At 43.7% G+C, this 23,210-nt stretch overlaps 1 protein-coding gene across 2 annotated transcripts in view; it reads right to left on the minus strand.

Moving 5' to 3' along the window:
• The window catches only part of LOC139544181 (disabled homolog 2-interacting protein-like), a 267,245-nt gene extending 245,285 nt beyond the window's left edge, over nt 1-21,960 (minus strand). The window contains exon 1 of one of the 2 annotated variants that reach the window (XM_071350999.1): nt 21,426-21,960. The gene's annotated coding sequence lies outside the window, so the exon portion shown is untranslated. The remainder of the gene's footprint in view (nt 1-21,425) is intronic. The other variant, XM_071350998.1, reaches the window with a different exon arrangement.
• Nucleotides 21,961-23,210: the final 1,250 nt, after the last annotated feature.

The raw sequence follows: 23,210 nt of genomic DNA on the forward strand, positions 1-23,210 counted from the left end.
AGGGTATTTCAGAAAAGGGCTTCCCACACTAGACTCTCTATCGCTCTCTCATTTTCCTGTCTTTTTCTCACCATGCTCTGCTCGACTATGAGAAAAGGAAACAAACCTCATGCTAATCTAAAAAGTATGCATCACTCTGTGTGTGTGTGTGTGTATGTGTGTGTGTGTGCGTGCGTGCGTGTGTGTGTTAGAGAGAGACAAGCAGACAGACAGAGCAAATACACAACATTTGTAGTGTTGATTTAGGAGTTAAATTCACTCTGTAAGAATGAAATTAACACTCAGTGGTGTAAAATAACTCCCAATGTTATACTGTGAAGAGTAAAACAGTCCCATCAAAACAACACCAATAATTATCATATTTCCCAGCATGCTCTACTGCAGGTTAAAAAATATTATTTTTAATAACTGTGTTTTTGCAAGTACATCGATTGATTAACCTTATGCTACACAAATATAAATAACATACATTTTTCTAAACTAATCCAATCAGGTAGTTATATGCATTGCACCTATTACTGAAAAGGTTGTTCCGGTTTAAATGGTTTAGGTAGCCTTATTTATTGGGTTTCCTAACCCTGACAGTAATCAGGTTTTCATCCAACCTTTTTATGCAGGTAAAGTACATAAACAATGTCATGACAGGCCTGATGGAAACAGTACATTTGTCGGTAAGGTTTACATATGTCAACATAACAAAATACGCTAGACAAGGTGGGATCTTTTTGTGTCTGTAAAATGCATTATGCAAGAAATGGTGGTGGAAACCCCTTTATGCGCAAATGTTGCTATACTGTCCGGAGTTCCAAATTAAGCAGCAGCAGCTGAAAAGATGAGCTCCTACAAATATTGAAATTTAAATGTTTTTTTAGAGTAAAGTACATCGAAAAAAATCAAAAGAAAACTGCAAACTGAATAGGAGACCAAACAAGCAGCTAACAAAGAAGAAAGGCTTTTGAAAAAGTAACAATTTTTCATAAAATTATACCGTTTTCTTAGCTAGCTAAGTTGTTTACCTGTTGCTAGGCAGTTGCTAGGGACATTCCTGGAAGAAGCTAGCTAGCTAACAAGGAGTGTCTAGTTGGCAGAAGAGAAGAAGGGACAAAGAAGGGACAAAGTGGGACAAAATAAGGACAGAAGAAAAGGGAAAGGGGACATTAAGGTGAAGCAGTCCTCTAAAGACACAAAAGACAATAATACAAGAAACAACACTTCTATTGCCTCTCCCTCTACGATACGCACTTCCGGGTTGGAGCGAGTAGTTGCATTCCGCTTCGCTCCACAGGTAGTATTACATTTCATTTCATTACAGTACAACAGTTTGATTTGTTTGATCTTAGCTGGCTACATAGCCGTCTTTGTATCCAAGATAATTGTGTAGTCTAGAGTAATTGTCGAGGTTACCTAGCCAGCTACACTTTCAAACAAAGTCAACAACGCAGCCACTGCTAGCTAGCCTATTTCACCAGCCAGCAGTACTATATCATTTTAGTCAATAAGATTTTTTGCAACGTAAGCTTAACTTTCTGAACATTCGAGACGTGTAGTCCACTTGTCATTCCAATCTCCTTTGCATTAGCGTAGCCTCTTCTGTAGCCTGTCAACTATGTGTCTGTCTATCCCTGTTCTCTCCTCTCTGCACAGACCATACAAACGCTTCACACCGCGTGGCCGCTGCTACTCTAACCTGGTGGTACCAGCGCGCACGACCCACGTGGAGTTCCAGGTCTCAGGCAGCCTCTGGAACTGCCGATCTGCGGCCAACAAGGCAGAGTTCATCTCAGCCTATGCTTCCCTCCAGTCCCTCGACTTCTTGGCACTGACGGAAACATGGATTACCAATGATAACACTGCTACTCCTACTGCTCTCTCCTCGTCTGCCCACGTGTTCTCGCACACCCCGAGAGCTTCTGGTCAGCGGGGTGGTGGCACTGGGATCCTCATCTCTCCCAAGTGGACATTTTCTCTTTCTCCCCTGACCCATCTGTCTATCGCCTCCTTTGAATTCCATGCTGTCACAGTTACCAGCCCTTTCAAGCTTAACATCCTTATCATTTATCGCCCTCCAGGTTCCCTTGGAGAGTTCATCAATGAGCTTGACGCCCTGATAAGTTCCTTTCCTGAGGATGGCTCACCTCTCACAGTTCTGGGTGACTTTAACCTCCCCACGTCTACCTTTGACTCATTCCTCTCTGCCTCCTTCTTTCCACTCCTCTCCTCTTTTGACCTCACCCTCTCACCTTCCCCCCCTACTCACAAGGCAGGCAATACGCTTGACCTCATCTTTACTAGATGCTGTTTTTCCACTAATCTCATTGCAACTCCCCTCCAAGTCTCCGACCACTACCTTGTATCCTTTTCCCTCTCGCTCTCATCCAACACTTCCCACACTGCCCCTACTCGGATGGTATCGCGCCGTCCCAACCTTCGCTCTCTCTCCCCCGCTACTCTCTCCTCTTCCATCCTATCATCTCTTCCCTCTGCTCAAACCTTCTCCAACCTATCTCCTGATTCTGCCTCCTCAACCCTCCTCTCCTCCCTTTCTGCATCCTTTGACTCTCTATGTCCCCTATCCTCCAGGCCGGCTCGGTCCTCCCCTCCTGCTCCGTGGCTCGACGACTCATTGCGAGCTCACAGAACAGGGCTCCGGGCAGCCGAGCGGAAATGGAGGAAAACTCGCCTCCCTGCGGACCTGGCATCCTTTCACTCCCTCCTCTCTACATTCTCCTCTTCTGTCTCTGCTGCTAAAGCCAATTTCTACCACTCTAAATTCCAAGCATCTGCCTCTAACCCTAGGAAGCTCTTTGCCACCTTCTCCTCCCTCCTGAATCCTCCTCCCCCTCCTCCCCCCTCCTCCCTCTCTGCGGATGACTTCGTCAACCATTTTGAAAAGAAGGTCGACGACATCCGATCCTCGTTTGCTAAGTCAAACGACACCGCTGGTTCTGCTCACACTGCCCTACCCTGTGCTTTGACCTCTTTCTCCCCTCTCTCTCCAGATGAAATCTCGCGTCTTGTGACGGCCGGCCGCCCAACAACCTGCCCGCTTGACCCTATCCCCTCCTCTCTTCTCCAGACCATTTCCGGAGACCTTCTCCCTTACCTCACCTCGCTCATCAACTCATCCTTGACCGCTGGCTACGTCCCTTCCGTCTTCAAGAGAGCGAGAGTTGCACCCCTTCTGAAAAAACCTACACTCGATCCCTCCGATGTCAATAACTACAGACCAGTATCCCTTCTTTCTTTTCTCTCCAAAACTCTTGAACGTGCCGTCCTTGGCCAGCTCTCCTGCTATCTCTCTCAGAATGACCTTCTTGATCCAAATCAGTCAGGTTTCAAGACTAGTCATTCAACTGAGACTGCTCTTCTCTGTGTCACGGAGGCGCTCCGCACTGCTAAAGCTAACTCTCTCTCCTCTGCTCTCATCCTTCTAGACCTATCGGCTGCCTTTGATACTGTGAACCATCAGATCCTCCTCTCCACCCTCTCCGAGCTGGGCATCTCCGGCAAGGTCCACGCTTGGATTGCATCCTACCTGACAGGTCGCTCCTACCAGGTGGCGTGGCGAGAATCTGTCTCCGCACCACGTGCTCTCACCACTGGTGTCCCCCAGGGCTCTGTTCTAGGCCCTCTCCTATTCTCGCTATACACCAAGTCACTTGGCTCTGTCATATCCTCACATGGTCTCTCCTATCATTGCTATGCAGACGACACACAATTAATCTTCTCCTTTCCCCCCTCTGATAACCAGGTGGTGAATCGCATCTCTGCATGTCTGGCAGACATATCAGTGTGGATGACGGATCACCACCTCAAGCTGAACCTCGGCAAGACGGAGCTGCTCTTCCTCCCGGGGAAGGACTGCCCGTTCCATGATCTCGCCATCACGGTTGACAACTCCATTGTGTCCTCCTCCCAGAGTGCTAAGAACCTTGGCGTGATCCTGGACAACACCCTGTCGTTCTCAACTAACATCAAGGCGGTGACCCGTTCCTGTAGGTTCATGCTCTACAACATTCGCAGAGTACGACCCTGCCTCACGCAGGAAGCGGCGCAGGTCCTAATCCAGGCACTTGTCATCTCCCGTCTGGATTACTGCAACTCGCTGTTGGCTGGGCTCCCTGCCTGTGCCATTAAACCCCTACAACTCATCCAGAACGCCGCAGCCCGTCTGGTGTTCAACTTTCCCAAGTTCTCTCACGTCACCCCGCTCCTCCGCTCTCTCCACTGGCTTCCAGTTGAAGCTCGCATCCGCTACAAGACCATGGTGCTTGCCTACGGAGCTGTGAGGGGAACGGCACCTCCGTACCTTCAGGCTCTGATCAGGCCCTACACCCAAACAAGGGCACTGCGTTCATCCACCTCTGGCCTGCTCGCCTCCCTACCTCTGAGGAAGTACAGTTCCCGCTCAGCCCAGTCAAAACTGTTCGCTGCTCTGGCACCCCAATGGTGGAACAAACTCCCTCACGACGCCAGGTCAGCGGAGTCAATCACCACCTTCCGGAGACACCTGAAACCCCACCTCTTTAAGGAATACCTAGGATAGGATAAAGTAATCCTTCTAACCCCCCCCCCCCCCCCTTAAAAGAGTTAGATGCACTATTGTAAAGTGGTTGTTCCACTGGATATCATAAGGTGAATGCACCAATTTGTAAGTCGCTCTGGATAAGAGCGTCTGCTAAATGACTTAAATGTAAATGTAAATGTAATACTGTAATAACCATCATATCGAAGTAAACTTGGAGTCACGCGATGATCTGTGGTGTGGTCCGCCCTCTACGACTCAGGAAAGCATGCACTTGATTTGGCTACAGATGAAATGATGAACTTCACAGGGTGGTGAAAGTGTACGTGATGAGATTGATGCTCATTTCCAATAATTATCGAGGGTCTTATTCTGGTGACATTATGATTGATGCTTGGCCGCCGTTTGACAAATAAAAATGATCTTGTCCATAATCATGTCATAATGTATGTAGACTGCCCGCACTGTATCTGCAAGCTGTTGGCTATAGTGCACGTGTCAATACCAGAGAGGGCACATTTCCTATGTAACACATTATTTAGTGAAAAAACAAACTTCAGTTGAGTTGAAAATGTTATGGAACCCATTTGAAATAATGAAATGAGATGATCGTTAAATAAATTTAAAAAATGATAAAGCTGTAAAACATATCCTAAATATAACCTATCAACTTAGTGAATACCACTGGTGTTTAACATGAGCATGATTTTTTTTACACACTTGTGTTTATTTTACTAGGTCAATATATATATTTTACCTTTTTTTTTAACCTTTATTTAACTAGGCAAGTCAGCAAGAACAAATTCTTATTTTCAATGACGGCCTAGGAACAGTGGGTTAACTGCCTTGGTCAGGGGCAGAACAACAGATTTTTACCTTGTCAGCCCGGGGATTCAATCTTGCAACACATGCGTTACTAGTTCTGCACTCTAACCACTAGGCTACCTGCCGCTCCAATATGTATTTGTTGTCAATGGTTTAGTAGTAGTGTTCACAACTAGTGGCAGTTGTGAACACAGTCAAAAGTTGGAAGAGTTGCAGAGTTAATTGAAAATAATATGATTGTTGATTGGATGCTTATTTCATTAATTAGGCTATTTTCTATCTATTGGAATCTCATGGACAATATGTAAATAGATATAGTTAATTAATACTCTATGTGAATAAATGTTTTATTCAAGTATAAATTATCAAAATTACATAGATTGCCATAGATCTTCTGGTAACTACCAAAATTAACTCTTGATCAACACTAGTGTTAAATATAAATACCACTGTGAGTGTTCATTACCCCATAGTGATACATTTGAGTAACACTGCTAAATGTAATACACTAACCTATGTTTTACACTACACACGCTCAAAATGTAACACTATAATCAGAGTACACACTGTAGAGTGGAACCATATTTACTCTGAGATAGTGTTAAAATGACTCTAAGTGTTGATTTAATACTGCAACATTTACTATGGACATACATACATACATACATACGGGGAAGATAAGGTAAGACTTCTAATGTGTGTGTGTGTGTGTGTGTGTGTGTGTGTGTGTGTGTGTGTGTGTGTGTGTGTGTGTGTGTGTGTGTGTGTGTGTGTGTGTGTGTGTGTGTGTGTGTGTCTAAGTAGGTTATCCGCGTCCTCTAGATCTGGTATGATAGCGCTGTAGGTGGTCCGTCTCATCACATATAGAACACAACAGTGCTTTATCAGATGGTGGGACTAGGGTTACACACACACACGCACGCACACACACTCACACACACACACACACACAACAAAAAGTAAGGGCATGGATCAGAAAACCAGTCAGTATCTGGTGTGACCAACATTTGCCTCATGCAGTGTGACACATCTCCTTCGCATATAGTTGATCAGGCTGTTGATTGTGGACTATGGAATGTTGTCCCACTCCTCTTTGATGGCAGTTCGAAGTTGCTGAACACGCTGTTGTACAAGTCGATCCAGAGCATCCCAAACATGCTCAACGGGTGACATGTCTGGTGAGTATGCAGGCCATGGAAGAACTGGGACATTTACAGCTTCCAGGAATTGTGCAGAGATCCATGCGGCATTATCATCCTGAAACATGAGGTGAAGGCGACGGATGAATCGGACAACAATGGACCTCAGGATCTCGATACGGTATCTCTGTGCATTCAAATTGTCACTGATAAAATGCAATTGTGCTCATTGTCTGTAGCTTATGCCTGCCTGCCCATACCATAACCCCACCACCACCATGTGACACTCTGGTCATAACATTTACATCAGCAAACCACTCGCCCACACTACGCCATACACGTGGTCTGCGGTTGTCTGAGGCCAGTTGGACGTACTGCCAAATTCTATTAACCTTTTCTCAATATAGGGGGTGCTGTTTCCACTTTGGAAAATATCGTCTCCAAATTAAACTGCCTCATACTCAATTCTTGCTCGTACAATATGGATAGAAAACAATCTCTAGTTTCTAAAACCGTTTGAATTATGTCTGTGGGTGAACCAGAACTCTTTCTGCAGCGAAATTCATGACAGGAACTGCGAAGGTCTGAAAACGAGGCTCTGTTCTCAGATCAGTTTAAAGCTCTGTATGTATCCTATGGGTCGACATGAACTGCACCCGCCTTCCCCTGGATGTCAGTAACCAATGAGAATTGGAATAGAGTTTCTACGTAGATCTCAGACCTTATAAAAGGCCAAGGAACGAAGGGAGCTCTCTTTTCGACGTTCGTCATTACGCAAAGCAAGACCTCAGGATGGCATTTTGAAACGCTCAGTTATCGGCCTTAGATATATCCGTCTGTAATTTAATTCGATATAGGTGTTAGAAACATAATAACGAAGTTATTTTAAACCAAGTTATATCAGTTTATGCGAGTATATTGCTATTTTCGGAATTTCCTTAGTATTGCGTTTTGAACATTTGGGCATGTTGTGGCCACATAGCTATTGTTAGCTGCCAATTCCAAAGTTGAAGACGACGTTTTACAACCAAGCAACGATTCTTTTGGACAAAGGACAACTTGCCCAAGATTCTGATGGAAGCTCGTCCAAAAGTAAGAGCTATTTATGATGTTATTCCGTATTTATGTGGAAAAATGTAAACGGATTTGTCCGCCATTATTGCGGCACTAGTCTGGCTGTAACGCACACTGTATGTCTAGTAACGTTAATTTTAAAAATCTAACTCAGCGGTTGCATTAATAACTAATGCATCTTTCATTTGCTGTCCAACCTGTATTTTTTAGTCAAGTTTACGATTATTTATTGATTAGATTAGGTGCCTTTCCAAGATGGCGCCGGCCAGAATGCATGAACTGTTGCCACTGATCACATTGTATAACCACGATTTGTGCTGCTAAATATGCACATTTTCGAACAAAACCTATATGCATTGTGTAATATGATGTTACAGGACTGTCATCTGATGAAGTATATCAAGGTTAGTCAAAAATTATATATCTTTTGCTGGATTGTTACGATCGCTAACCTGTGCTGCTGGTAAATTGCTTGTGTTTCTGGCTATTGTGCTAAGCTAATATAATGCTATATTGTGTTTTCGCTGTAAAACACTTAAAAAATCTGACATATTGGCTGGATTCACAAGATGTTGGGCTTTCATTTGCTGTACGCTGTGTATTTTTCAGAAATGTTTTAAGATGAGTAATTAGGTATTTGACGTTGGTCTCTGTAATTATTCTGGCAGCTTCGGCACTATTTCAGATTGCAGCTGCAATGTAGAACTGTGATTTATACCTGAAATATGCACATTTTTCTAAAAAATCATATGCTATACAATAAATATGTTATCAGACTGTCATCTTATGAAGTTGTTTCTTGGTTAGTGGCTATATATATCTTTATTTGGTCGAAATTGTGATAGCTACCCATGCAGGAAAAAAATGGTGGGAAAAAAAAGTTGTGTCTTTTGCTATCGTGGTTAGCTAATAGATTTACATATTGTGTCTTCCCTGTAAAACATTTTAAAAATCAGAAATGATGGCTGGATTCACAAGATCTGTATCTTTCATCTGGTGTCTTGGACTTGTGATTTAATGATATTTAGATGCTAGTATTTACTTGTGGCGCTATGCTAGGCTATGCTAGTCAGCTTTTTTTACTGATGGGGGTGCTCCCGGATCCGGGATGCGTAGCAAGTAGAAGTTAAACAACGTTGGAGGCGGCTTATGTTAGAAAAATTACTTTTAAATTCTCTGGCAACAGCTCTATTGGACATTCCTGCAGTCAGCATGCCAATTGCCACTTCTTCTTCTTGAGACATCTGTGGCGTGTTGTGTAACACAACTGCACATTTTAGAGTGGCCTTTTATTGTCCCCAGCACAAGGTGCACCTGTCAGGTGGATGGATTAGCTTGGAAAAGGGGAAATGCTGACTAACAGGGATGTAAACACATTTGTGCACAAAATGTGAGAGGAAGAAGCTTTTTCTGCGTATGGAACATTTCTGGGATCTTTTTTTCCAGCTCATGAAACATGGACCAACACTTTACATGTTGCATTTATATTTTTGTTCAGTGTAGTTCGACCAGAGATGAAATCCCCTTTGACATCAGATAAAGTGACTGACAATATGAGTTAGGATGAAAGTGCAGAGTAACTTCTGAACAGTAACTTCCAGTACCGTCACTGATCCACAAGATGCTACTCTAATACACCCAAGCAACAACCAGCACTGAGTCTGGTATAAATATTAATTCGGTGCTTGTTTGTGATGTGTGTGTGAGAGAGATGAGGGGCTGGTGTAGTTCCTCTAGCTAGTGGGATATGAGACCTAGAAGCAAGTTTTCAATAGAACCAACCAATAGATTAATTATTGAAGCAAACTAAAAGAGTTCCGCTCTGATGAATATTTTACAACCAGAGACAGAGCGAGAGAGATAGAGAGACAGCAACACACACACACACACACACACACACACACACACACACACACACACACACACACACACACACACACACACACACACACACACACACACACACACACACACACACACACACACACACACACACACACACACACACACACACACACACACACACACACACACACACACACACACACACACACCAGACAAACAAGGGGAAGAATGTCCTCATTAGGCGATCAGTAAACTTCCAGTGTGTGTGTGTGTGGGGGGGTTTATGTGTGTGTGTAAGCACGTGTGTGTGTGTGTTTGTATTTGTGTGTGTGAGTTACATAGTTTCATCCATTGTGATGCTCAATACACAGTTAACACTCCCCTGTGACCTTCTCCCTTCCCTAGCCTATCCTCCTGTCAGCTCTAGTCCAGTCTCCCCCTACTCTGTCACTACACCCTATATCATGTACCCTAGCTTCAGTCACAACATACACTATAGTCTAGTCTACGGCTGGCTTCAATAAACCCTCAGATAAGGTCAAGCACTACAGCAAAGAATGTATCATATACTCATTATAGGCACAGAAATGAATATGAGTACAGAACATGTTGTGGTTTGTATTTGTATTGCTACTCAAGTCCGTTTGTAAGGACATTGAATACCACAGCAAATATTTTCCTATTCTTTGGATTCCGATGTGGGCATACTGAAACTGTGGCATAGCTGACCTCATAGAGAGAATGTTGTGGGAGTGAATGTCTTTTTTCCAATAGACCTATACATGTCTACAGCTTCATGGTTGTGCTCCATGTCATCAGTGATAACTTTCCTTGAAAACGTTCTGCATAGTGAGTGTAGTTTCCTGAAGTAAAAAGACAGTGGCTCATGACATATTTATGACACATCTACAGGAAAATAATGGAAACACTTAAATAAATGAGGGATACAAAGTATATTGAAAGCAGATGCTTCCACACAGTTGGAGTTCCTGAGTTAATTAACATCCCATCATGCTTAGGGTCATGTATAATAATGCGGGGCAGGCCATTCTTTTGGCCATTATTTTGGCTACCATGGCTATGCCCCCATAGTATGACAATGCCCCCATCCACAGGGCCCGAGTGGTCACTGAATGGTTTGATGGCATGAAAATGATGTAAACCATATGCCATGGCCGTCTCAGTTACCAGATCTCAACCCAATTGAACACTTATGGGAGATTCTAGAGCTGCACCTGAGACAGTGTTTTCTACCACCATCAGGACGCAGACACCAAATTATGGAATTTCTCATGGAAGAATGGTGTCGCATCCCTCCAATAGAGTTCCAGACACTTGTAGAATCTATGCCAATGCCCATTGAAGCTGAATATTCCAAACAGCTGCCCAAACAACGCCATGGAAACTAGAGGTCGACCGATTAATCAGAATGGTCGATTAATTAGAGCCGATTTCAAGTTTTCATAACAATTGGAAATCGGTATTTTTGGACGCCGATTTTGCCGATGTATTTTATTTTTTTTATTTTTTTTTACAACTTTATTTAACGAGGCAAGTAAGTTAAAGAATACATTCTTATTTTCAATGACATCCTAGGAACGGTGGGTTAACTGCCTTGTTCAGGGGCAGAACGACATATTTTTACCTTGTCAGCTCAGGGATTCAATTTTGCAACCTTACGGTTAACTAGTCCAAAGCTCTAACCACCTGCCTCACGAGGAGCCTGCGTGTTACGCGAATGCAGTAAGAAGCCAAGGTAAGTTGCTAGCTAGCATTAAACTTATCTTATAAAAAACAATCAATCAATCATAATCACTAGTTATAACTAAACATGGTTGATGATATTACTAGTTTATCTAGCGTGTCCTGCATTGCATATAATCGATGCGGTGCGAATTCGCGAAAAAGGACTGTTGTTGCTCCAACGTGTACCTAATCATAAACATCAATGCCTTTCTTAAAATCAATACACAGAAGTATTTATTTTTAAACCTGCATATTTAGCTAAAAGAAAGGTTAGCAGGCAATATTAACCAGGTGAAATTGTGTCACTTCTCTTGCGTTCATTGCACGCAGAGTCAGGGTATATGCAACAGTTTGGGCCGCCTGGCTCATTGCGAACTAATTTGTCAGAATTTTACGTAATTATGACATAACATTGAAGGTTGTGCAATGTAACAGCAATATTTAGACTTAGGGATGCCATCCGTTAGATAAAATAAGGAACGGTTCCGTATTTCACTGATAGAATAAACGTTTTGTTTTCGAAATGATAGTTTCCCGATTCGACCATATTAATGACCTAAGGCTCGTATTTCTGTGTTATGTTATTATGTTATAATTAAGTCTATAATTTGATAGAGCAGTCTGACTGAGCGATGGTAGGCAGCAGCAGGCTCGTAAGCATTCATTCAAACAGCACTTTCGTGCGTTTTGCCAGCAGCTCTTCGCAATGCTTAAAGCATTGCACTGTTTATGACTTCAAGCCTATCAACTCCCGAGATTAGGCTGGTGTAACCGATGTGAAATGGCTAGCTAGTTAGCGCGGTGCGCGCTAATAGCGTTTCAAACGTCACTCGCTCGGAGACTTGGAGTAGTTGTTCCCCTTGCTCTGCATGGGTAACGCTGCTTCGAGGGTGGCTGTTGTCGATGTGTTCCTGGTTCGAGCCCAGGTAGCGGCGAGGAGAGGGATGGAAGCTATACTGTTACACTGGCAATACTAAAGTTCCTATAAGAACATCCATTAGTCAAAGGTATATGAAATACAAATCGTATAGAGAGAAATAGTCCTATAATTCCTATAATAACTACAACATAAAACTTCTTACCTGGGAATATTGAAGACTCATGTTAAAAGGAACCATCAGCTTTCATATGTTCTCATGTTCTGAGCAAGGAACTTAAACATTAGCTCCTTACATGGCACATATTGTACTTTTACTTTCTTCTCCAACACTTTGTTTTTGCATTATTTAAACCAAATTGAACATGTTTCATTATTTATTTGAGGCTAAATTGATTTTATTGATGTATTATATTAAGTTAAAATAAGTGTTCAATCAGTATTGTTGTAATTGTCATTATTACAAATACATTTAAAAAATCGTCCTATTCATCGGTATCGGCTTTTTTTCCCCCCCAATAATCGGTATTGGGTTTACATTTTTGGGTTTTGGGTATTGGGTTTTGGGTATTTAAGTTTAAATATAAAACTTTCATGAAATCACAAGTGCAATACATCAAAATAAATCTTAACTTGTTGTTAATCCAGCCGCCATGTCAGATTTCAAAAAGGATTTACGGCGAAAGCAAACCATGCGATTATCTGAGGACAGCGCCCAGCACACAAATGCATAACAAATTATTTTCAACCAGGGAGTTGCGACACGAAAGTCAGAAATAGCGATATAATATATGCCTTACCTTTGAAGATCTTCTTCTGTTGGCACTCCAAAAGGTCCCAGTTACATTACAAATGGTCCTTTTGTTCGATAATGTCCTTCTTTTTATCCATAAAAACTCAGTTTAGCTGGCCCGCTTCAGGCAATAATCCACTCGGTTTCCTTCCTCCAAATGCATACAAAATGAATCCCAAAAGTTACCAATAAACTTATCCAAACAAGTCAATCAACATTTATAATCAAACAATAGGTACCCTAATACGCAAATAAACAATCAAATTTAAGACGGAGAATCGTTATTGTCTTTATCAGAGAAAAATACCAAAGAACGCGCTCTCATTCACACGCTTGGAAACACTACAGCCAAAATGGGAGCCACCTAGAAAAACTACAATTTCTGGCTCATTTTTCCAAAAACCAGCCTGAAACTCTTTCCAAAGACTGTTGACATCTAGTGGAAGCCCTAGGAACTGCAATCGGGCACGATTTCACCCTATAAAAGTGCCAGCCATTGTGGTAGGCTTAATTTTTTGGGGGTGGGGATGGTTTGTCCTCGGGGTTTTGCCTGCCATTTCAGTTCTGTTATACTCACAGACATTATTTTAACAGTTTTAGAAACGTTAGAGTGTTTTCTATCCACATCCACCAATTATATGCATATCCTAGCTTCTGGGCTGAGTAGCAGGCAGTTTACTTTGGGCCCTGCAGACGTCAAAATACCTCCCCCTATCCCAAAGAAGTTAACTGCAATTTCGCATTGTCAATAATGGCCTCTCTTATACACTGTAATTTCAGACATTACTGACTGCACTGGCCAGTGTGTGTATTCCATTACTGAGTTGTCACGACTTCCGCCGAAGTCGGTCCCTCTCCTTGTTCGGGCAGTGTTCGGCGGTCGACGTCACCGACCTTCTAGCCATCATTGATCCATTTTTCATTTTCCATTGGTTTTGTCTTGTCTTCCTTCACACCTGGTTCCAATCCCATCAATTACATGTTGTGTATTTAACCCTTTGTTTCCCCTCATGTTTTGTCGGAGATTGTTTTATTGTATGTTTGTGCAAGTCATGTGTCGGTGTGCGACGGGTTTTGTACCCACTTATGTTATTTTGGTTTATTTTGTTTTTTGGAGTTGTATGAGCACTTATTAAACGACTCCGTTTATACCAAGTTCGTTTTCCTGCGCCTGACTTCCCTGACCCCAACACGCTCCCATTACATGAGTGTACTTGACAGTGTGTATTCCATTACTGAGTGTACTGGCCAGTGTGTGTTCCATTACTGAATGTACTTGACAGTGTGTATTCCATTACTGAGTGTACTGGCCAGTGTGTGTTCCATTACTGAGTGTACTTGGCAGTGTGTGTGTGTTCCATTACCGAGTTTACTGGCCAGTGTGTGTTCCATTACTGAGTGTACTTGGCAGTGTGTGTGTTCCATTACTGAGTGTTCTTTGGCAGTGTGTGTGTTCCATTACTGAGTGTACTTGGCAGTGTGTGTACTCCATTACTGAGTGTACTTGGCAGTGTGTGTTCCATTAATGAGTGTACTGGCCAGTGTGTGTTCCATTACTGAGTGTACTTGGCAGTGTGTGTGTTCCATTACTGAGTTTACTGGCCAGTGTGTGTTCCATTACTGAGTGTACTTGGCAGTGTGTGTGTTCCATTACTGAGTGTACTTGGCAGTGTGTGTGTTCCATTACTGAGTGTACTTGGCAGTGTGTGTTCCATTACTGAGTGTACTTGGCAGTGTGTGTGTTCCATTACTGAGTTTACTGGCCAGTGTGTTTTCCATTACTGATTGTACTTGGCAGTGTGTGTTCCATTACTGAGTGTACTTGGCAGTGTGTGTGTTCCATTACTGAGTTTACTGGCCAGTGTGTGTTCCATTACTGAGTGTACTTGGCAGTGTGTGTGTTCCATTACTGAGTGTACTTGACAGTGTGTGTACTCCATTACTGAGTGTACTGGCCAGTGTGTGTTCCATTACTGAGTGTACTTGGCAGTGTGTGTTCCATTACTGAGTGTACTTGGCAGTGTGTGTGTTCCATTACTGAGTGTACTTGGCAGTGTGTGTGTTCCATTACTGAGTGTACTTGGCAGTGTGTGTGTTCCATTACTGAGTGTACTTGGCAGTGTGTGTACTCCATTACTGATTGTACTTCGCAGTGTGTGTGTTCCATTACTAAGTGTACTTGGTAGTGTGAGTGTGTATTCCTGTGTACTCCTAAGAATACACACACGACTGCAGTGTGTCTAGACGGCCCAGTCCAAAATAGCAACTATCCATCTGTGTGCGGCTCTACGTCTCCTACCCTGAATAGCCGCACGTATGTACAGACATGCACACGCACACGCACCAGCACACACACACACACCAGCACGCACGCACACACACACACACACAATCAGGGTCCTAAAAAACACTACCCCTATTTCATGGTCCTGGTCTCTGCCCCATAACCTCCCTCTACAGCTCACAGACTATCTAAGGCCACATAGAGACAACTTGTTCTGCTAGACATCAAGGACAGTTAGCCCTGTCAACACAACTAGTTCTGCTCGACATCAAGGACAGTTAACCCTGTCAACACAACTAGTTCTGCTAGACATCAAGGACAGTTAGCCCTGTCAACACAACTAGTTCTGCTAGACATCAAGGACAGTTAGTCTTGTCAACACAACTAGTTCTGCTACACATCAAGGAGAGTTAGTCCTGTCAACACAACTAGTTCTGCTACACATCAAGGACAGTTAGTCTTGTCAACACAACTAGTTCTGCTAGACATCAAGGACAGTTAGCCCTGTCAACACAACTAGTTCTGCTAGACATCAAGGACAGTTAGTCCTGTCAACACAACTAGTTCTGCTAGACATCAAGGACAGTTAGTCCTGTCAACACAACTAGTTCTGCTAGACATCAAGGACAGTTATCCCTGTCAACACAACTAGTTCTGCTAGACATCAAGGACAGTTAGTCCTGTCAACACAACTAGTTCTACTAGACATCAAGGACAGTTAGTCTTGTCAACACAACTAGTTCTGCTAGACATCAAGGACAGTTAGCCCTGTCAACACAACTAGTTCTGCTAGACATCAAGGACAGTTAGTCCTGTCAACACAACTAGTTCTACTAGACATCAAGGAGAGTTAGTCCTGTCAACACAACTAGTTCTGCTAGACATCAAGGACAGTTAGTCCTGTCAACACAACTAGTTCTGCTAGACATCAAGGACAGTTAGTCTTGTCAACAGCTCTTTTCCTGTTGGAGATAAAGGTTTCACAGCACAGTTCCCATCACACCATTCAGAGAAACATAGTAAATACACACAAAACAAGAATAGGTGTCAGACTATTACAAAGAGCAGGCAATGCCATGCTTCCCAAGCTATGAAAGGAAAATCCTCCTAGTTAGTTTAACACTCAGTTTCAGGAAGCCCTCTCTTCCTGTGACTAGTGACCTATGACTTCTACACAGGAACATGACCTGGCTCAATCTATTCACCACTACAGTTTAACACAAGCCCTACTAAGGTGAAACAAGGACCGAGAGTGCCTATTAAATCTGGTTGTGTGAATTTGTACGTCTAAAATTGTGTGTGTGTCTGACATTGTTTGACGTGTATTCATCTATAGGTACATGTATGTGTGTGTGTGTGTGTGTGTCTCCATGTGCCTTTTCCTGTTTTTCCACCTAGGAGAGTAGAACAATCCCAGACCGGCCCTGGCACAGGAGAAGAGTTTAAGGGTGTGTGTGTGTGTGTGTGTGTGTGTGTGTGTGTGTGTGTGTGTGTGTGTGTGTGTGTGTGTGTGTGTGTGTGTGTGTGTGTGTGTGTGTGTGTGTGTGTGTGTGTGTGTGTGTGTGTGTGTGTGTGTGTGTGTGTGTGTGTGTGTGTGTGTGTGTGTGTGTGTTCCACAGTGAGGCAAGGTCAAAGAGCCAAACAAACGTCACACAGAGCTTGATGCATCTGGCACAACAACACCGGTGCATTCCTTACCGTCTTCACAGACACAACTAGAACACTTAGCATGCTTGTGTGATGACTAACCGTGCCTGAGACCTGAAGACTTGCATTATCTCCCCAAGATAATGCTATACAGCCTGTGGTAGCACCCCACAACACCTAAACACAATAAATAGCTTAACGTTCACCCTGAAAGGACACTACTAGACCAGTACACTGGACCAAAACAAACAGACCAATACACACATGACCAGACACAGTAACCATGACACATACCCCTTCACACAGCTCAGGAGTTCATGGCCTTAAAACAGTTAGGTAAAACAGAGAGAAAATGAATCTGTTGATACGCAGAGTTCATTAGAGCTCCCTGCTGCCTAATAGGGCAGAAGGGTATGAAAATAGCTAATTGATTGTTTTTAATGAAGAGCGCAGACTCTCAAACTCCTCAAACTCCTGCACACACACACACTCACACATGTACACACACAGAACCAGACACACACAAACATTGCATGAGGCACCCTTTTACACACACGCAGATGCACGCACTCACGCAAGCACACACACATTCTTCTCTATAGAAGAAGAAACCATACATATATCACTCTCCTCTCTGTTCCACGGTGGTTTACGACCAGCAGTAATTACAGCTTTTGTTGAGGGGGTTGGGGGGGGGGGGGGGGGGGGGGCAAATGGAAGCCTGTCTACAAAACTCAATTCATTATTAAGTAGAACAGAAAACTAGAAGTACTCTGGACTTCGTAGGGTAAGATTGGAATGCCCCTGCTCTAGGTAAAAGTCAACATGTTTGACTCGTGGATAAACTCTCTCCATATTCAGATATAAATGTCATCTATAATTTATCATGCATCACACAATGTCCTCATGAACAAGTACTTTCAAGACAAAGCATTGTAAAGTGTGGAGACAGAGTCTGTTACAAGAGAGACTGTTTCACAATGGTGCAGCTGGCTGCAGTACACCTGACATGTCTCTACACATGCATGTCAAGTCACAGACGCTGCAATGAAGTCTGGGTAAAGGAGGAAGTAAAAAAGGCAACTTTATTCACTACGTTAAATACAGTAAGATTTATGTTTCGGTACAGCAAAACATCTGATGTGTAATCCATTACATGGTGTTGATAATCTTGGCCAGTAATGGTAAATGGTCATGATATGGAGGTAAGACAGACCATAAAACATGGGTTGGCAGACAAATTCAAGCCCCAGATTGCTTAGGAACACATTGAAATGAATCAGAGGGAGGGAGAGAAGAGGGGGATAAAGGGAAAGTGGAATGAAAGAAGGAAAAGATAGGAGAGCTATGTGGCTATCACTCCTCTCCTTAGACAAACACTGAAGCAGAGTATCAGACAAGTCAATCGTGGTGCTGTCAGACCACTTAAGAGTTCAAATCAAACTTTATTGGCCGCATAAACATATTTAGCAGATGTTATTGCAGGTGTAGCGAAATGCTTGTGGTTTAGCAAAATGTTTGTTAAGCATCCCCTGGTTAAGCATCCCCTGGTTAAGCATCCGCTGGTGCCTCTAAGTCCAATAGGGTCTGGGTCCAGCAGATACCTTCTCATGCCACAGACACTGTGAGACATATGAGATGAGACAGGATGTCGAATTGTGCCAGAGAAGATGGAGCGTTACCGCCACCAACAGCAGGGGTGGTAAAATTACATTTAGAATTAGAAGCTAGGTACTAGCTGGTGTGTACTAGCTAGCTAGCGTGTTCTAGCTAGTGTGTACTAGCTAGCTAGCTAGCGTGTACTAGCTAGTGTGTGTGTGTGTACTAGCTAGCTAGTGTGTAATAGCTAGCTAGCCTAGCTAGTGTGTACTAGCCTGTTGCACATGCAACAGTGGTTAACATAATGCCATGGACAAAAGCTAGTGCGCCGAATGGTATATATGTAGCACACTGATGCCCTGGAACAAAGCTACGGACTCATGCGATACACAGGACCAAAAACATCTATAGGTTGCACACGCACATACAATTTGAGATGCCAAAATACCATCTGAGACTCTCGCGCATGTGCTTTGAGGTTTGCAGACCACGCCGCATCGGCCCGCATAATCTGCAGCTGGACGCTTCTCTCTAAATCAGCTATGGCACCGTAGCAAGGACAGACAGGTTGTTGAGACTAGTAAGCCATCTGTGACTGCAGTTAGCAGTTTTTATATATTTTTGGTCAAACTGCAAAAAATGTATTTACTGATATCCCATAAATGCACTTCAAGTAGAGTGATATCTGGATAAACAGCAGTTAATAAAGCAAGATGACTCTAGTGTAATTCTCTGTTGGTCCTGCTTACAGGCTGCAGCAGGCTGAGTGTTTCTCTGGAGGATATAATGCATCTGATCATATCTCCCCAGGTTCTGTGTTCTGTAGCCTTCAGTTCCACCTCACTAGGAGTAACACCAGATCTATAGCAGGTGTTACTCTACAGTCCCATTCCCTCCACTGATTCCTGTCAGCTCGGGAACGCTGTTCTGTTATTCCAGATTTCCCGCTTGGTAGTCCGGTTAATCCCTCTCCTCCAGCTGGCCAGCCGCTCCAAGGCCACTTCCTTCGCTGGCCCAGCCCAAACTATTAATATAACAACAATGACCGACCAACGACCCGGCCCTGGCCAGCGCCAGCCGAGAGACAGAGTCTGAGAATATACAGTATCACAACAACACCTACCAAAATGGACAGAACATATCACCACGACAACTAGACTAGGGCCGCTAAAATCCATGCCACATGATACGGTATAAATGCTTGAAAAGTCCTCAAATGGTATACAGTGCATTTAGAAAGTATTCAGACCCCATGACTTTATCCACATTTTGTTACGTTACAGCCTTTTTCTAAAATGGATAAAATGTATAATGTTCCTCCTCAATCTACACACAATACCCCATAATTACAAAGCGAAAACAGGTTTTTGAATTTTTTGCTAATTTATAAAAAATATAAAACAGAAATACCTTATTTAAATAAGTATTAAGACCCTTTGCTTTGAGACTCGAAATTGACCTCAGATGCATCCTGTTTCCATTGATCACCCTTGAGATGTTTCTACAACTTGATTGGAGTCTATCTGTGGTAAATTCAATTGATTGGACGGAAGCCACTCCTCAGCCCGCTTGGGGGTCCCGCTTGGAGTTTGCCAAAAGGCACCTAAAGGACTCTCAGACCATGAGAAACAAGATTATCTTTGGCTTGAATGCCAAGCGTCACATCTGGAGGAAACCTGGCATCATCCTTACGGTGAAGCATGGTGGTTGCAGTATCATGCTGTCGGGATGTTTTTCAGCGGCAGGTACTGGGAGACTAGTCAGGATCGAGGGAAAGATGAACGGAGAAAAGTACAGAGAGATCCTTGATGAAAACCTGCTCCAGAGCGCTCAGTACCTCAGACTGGGGTGAAGGTTCACCTTCCAACAGTACAACGACCCTAAGCCCACAGCCAACACAACGCCGGTTTCTGAATGTCCTTGAGTGGCCCAGCCAGAGCCTGGACTTGAACCGAATCCAACACCTCTGGAGAATCCTGAAAATAGCTGAGCAGCGACACGCTCCATCCAACCTGACAGAGCGTGAGAGAATCTGCAGAGAAGAATGGGAGAAACTCCCCAAATACAGGTGTGCCAAGCTTGTAGCGTCATACGAAATAAGTTTTGAGGCTGTAATCGGTGGAAAAGGTGCTTCAACAAAGTACTGAGTAAAGGGTCTAAATTTCTATGTAAATGTGATATTTCCTATATATTTCTTATATTTGCAACAAAAAAAAAAAGCTGTTTTTGCTTTGTCATTATGGGGTATTGTGTGTAGATTGATAAAACTAAAATATTTAATACATTTTAGAATAAGGCTGTAACGTAACAGCCTCTAGTTGTAGACGCTAGGCAGAAGACGCTGTAATCATGCAGGCTTGATAAAAATGTGGGGACAAGACTGCTAAAATAGTTAACTACTGCCCTCTCCTCTTCTCAGTCCTCACTGCACTGTGTTGTGACTCCACACTCCAGATTATAAATAAATGTAACATTTATACAGCCGGCCCTGCAAGTAGAGAGCAGTCTTGAACCACACAGAGCTCCCCAGAACCACACACCAGAGTGAAAGAGCAACATTAATCAGAGAACTGCAGACTCGAGACAGCATGGAGAAACACAAAGTAGACCAGAGAGAGAGACAGAAAGCTGGGCTAGATTTTCCACTAGCAGTTTAGTGTTTCACTGCTCCTGTTTTGTCCCACTACGAGAACTGAGAGTTGAGAAACACATGTAACAGACCACCATTTGTCTGTTAGTCTTTTCCTCCCTCTCTTTTATCATTCTTTCTTTTCTTACAGAGGGGCCAGTCTGTTCATTCAGTGAGGGGTCTCTCTCTCCCGCTCTACTCTGACAGACGAGGGTAGCTCTGTTCTCTCTGGCACGTGAAACACTTCCCTCCACACCTCCCTCTCTCTTTCCTTCCCTCCCTCCTACCTCCACTCAACAAAGCCAGCATTCCCACAGAAACCCCCTCAAACTCTGGAGTGAAAAACTACCCCCGTTTTACCGTCCTTTCCTCCCTCGCTCCTTCCCTCTCTCACAGAGAAACATAAGCAGTAAAGAAAGGGGACAAGCACAGAGGTTCTTACCTCAGACAAGCTCCAGCTAGGAAAAGACAGGGAATATCATCCTCAACGCTCCGCACGGAAAGCAAACAGCAACAAGTAGTAACAACGAACGACTTCCCCTCCTTTCTCCCTCTCTTGCTCTGTTTCTCCCTCTGCTCCGTTCTGCAGTAGTAGGCTGCAGTAGCTGCAGGGGTCTGAGGGAGCGTGTGTGTGTGTCACCGTGTGAGAGAGAATGTGTGTATGTGTGTGTGTGAGAGCGCGTTTGTGTGTAGCGCGGTGGACTCCAGTAAGGGCATTGGAGTCCAGTAGGGGTCCAGTATTGACTCTGAGCGCTGAGTTTAGGTCCTCCCCCTTCTCAGGCTCACAGCAAAGAAAACAGCCACCAGAACAGAGGGGAGAAGATCTCTCTTTCCCTCCCTCCTTCCCTCTTGCTTGTTTTCCACTTTCAGTCCATGGAACTAACTGCTTTTGTCACTCTCTTTCTCTCCTTCTTTCTCACACACACTGTCAGCCTCTCCCTCACACACACTTTCTCCCTGCGTGCGTGAGTGTGTATAGAGGGAATGCAGTTGTGCTCCAGCGCTCTGGGCTCAAAGGGGGCGGGACCTAGACCTCAGAGAGCAAAATTCCTTCCTGAGAATGTTCCAATCAGAGTAAGAGTTGTGGTAGACCAGAACAGAACTGCAGGGCTGAGGCCAGGACTCTCTCTCCACCAAACTATAGCTACAAGAGTTGTGCTACTTTCAGTCTCACATATACTGGGTTTTCCACTGATAATACTGTAAGCCACAATGCTACAATATTCCATATAAGTCTATTATAAAGAGCCAACACTGTAATTGCGTTGGCTGTTCCATACATGGAGATGATGAGAACTTAAATCTGTATAACTGGAAGCCTCTCTCACTACTCTAAATGAAAACAACCACAAGATCAGTTTGAAAGGTACTTTGAAATCCAACCTCATGCATGCACGAAAATAAGCTCCTGCACACAAATGAACAAATCTACCGAAGCTGTGACAAAAATACTTAGCTATGCCTTTGAACTAGGAGGCAGGGGGTTGTCACCAGAACTGTGAGAGTGCTGTCTCTCCCCATGTCCCTTCGTTCCTATCCCTCCCTCCTTCCCTGATCAATCCTCTCAGGTTTCTGCTCCTGTTCTAGCCCAGGAGGAATTGAAGCATTTGTCCACAAAATGCCTCCTCCACCCACCTCATCCACATCCACCCCTTCCCAAGGTCTACCAACAGGGTTACCACCTCATCCCTCTCTCAACACCTCACAACTCCTCACTCTGACCCCACCACAAAGCCTATACCAGATCATCCCTTCACCCTTACCCCCTATAACTTAACCGCAGGACTAAGACCTACCCATTCAGCAGACATACCTGTAAATCCGCTTCCCTAAACCCTTCAAACAGGAATATAACCCTTCTAACATGACTACAACCTCTCCCCCTAAGCTCTTCTGACTCCCCTGTGATTTACTGAAGGAGAGGGGGAGGTTGGACAAACAGACAGAGAGAAAGAGAACCTGAAAGACAGAGAAAGAGACTCAGGAGAGGACATTGGTATGTGGGCTATAGAGTTACACAGGACACAAAGAGAGAGAGGTCGTGAATTCTCGCCTCATATAGGTAACTCTCTGACACACCTTTCTCTTTATCTCTCCCTCTATTTAGCCTTCTCCTCTGTCACTAACCCCTCTCTCCCTCCCACCATCTCTATCACTTTGTTTGTTTTTCTGTGCCAGTGTGTGTGTGTGTTTATGTCAAAGTGTGTGTCAAAGCAGTTGTCTAACT

This window comes from Salvelinus alpinus, chromosome 18, assembly GCF_045679555.1.
Source record: "Salvelinus alpinus chromosome 18, SLU_Salpinus.1, whole genome shotgun sequence".
Lineage (NCBI taxonomy): Eukaryota > Metazoa > Chordata > Actinopteri > Salmoniformes > Salmonidae > Salvelinus > Salvelinus alpinus.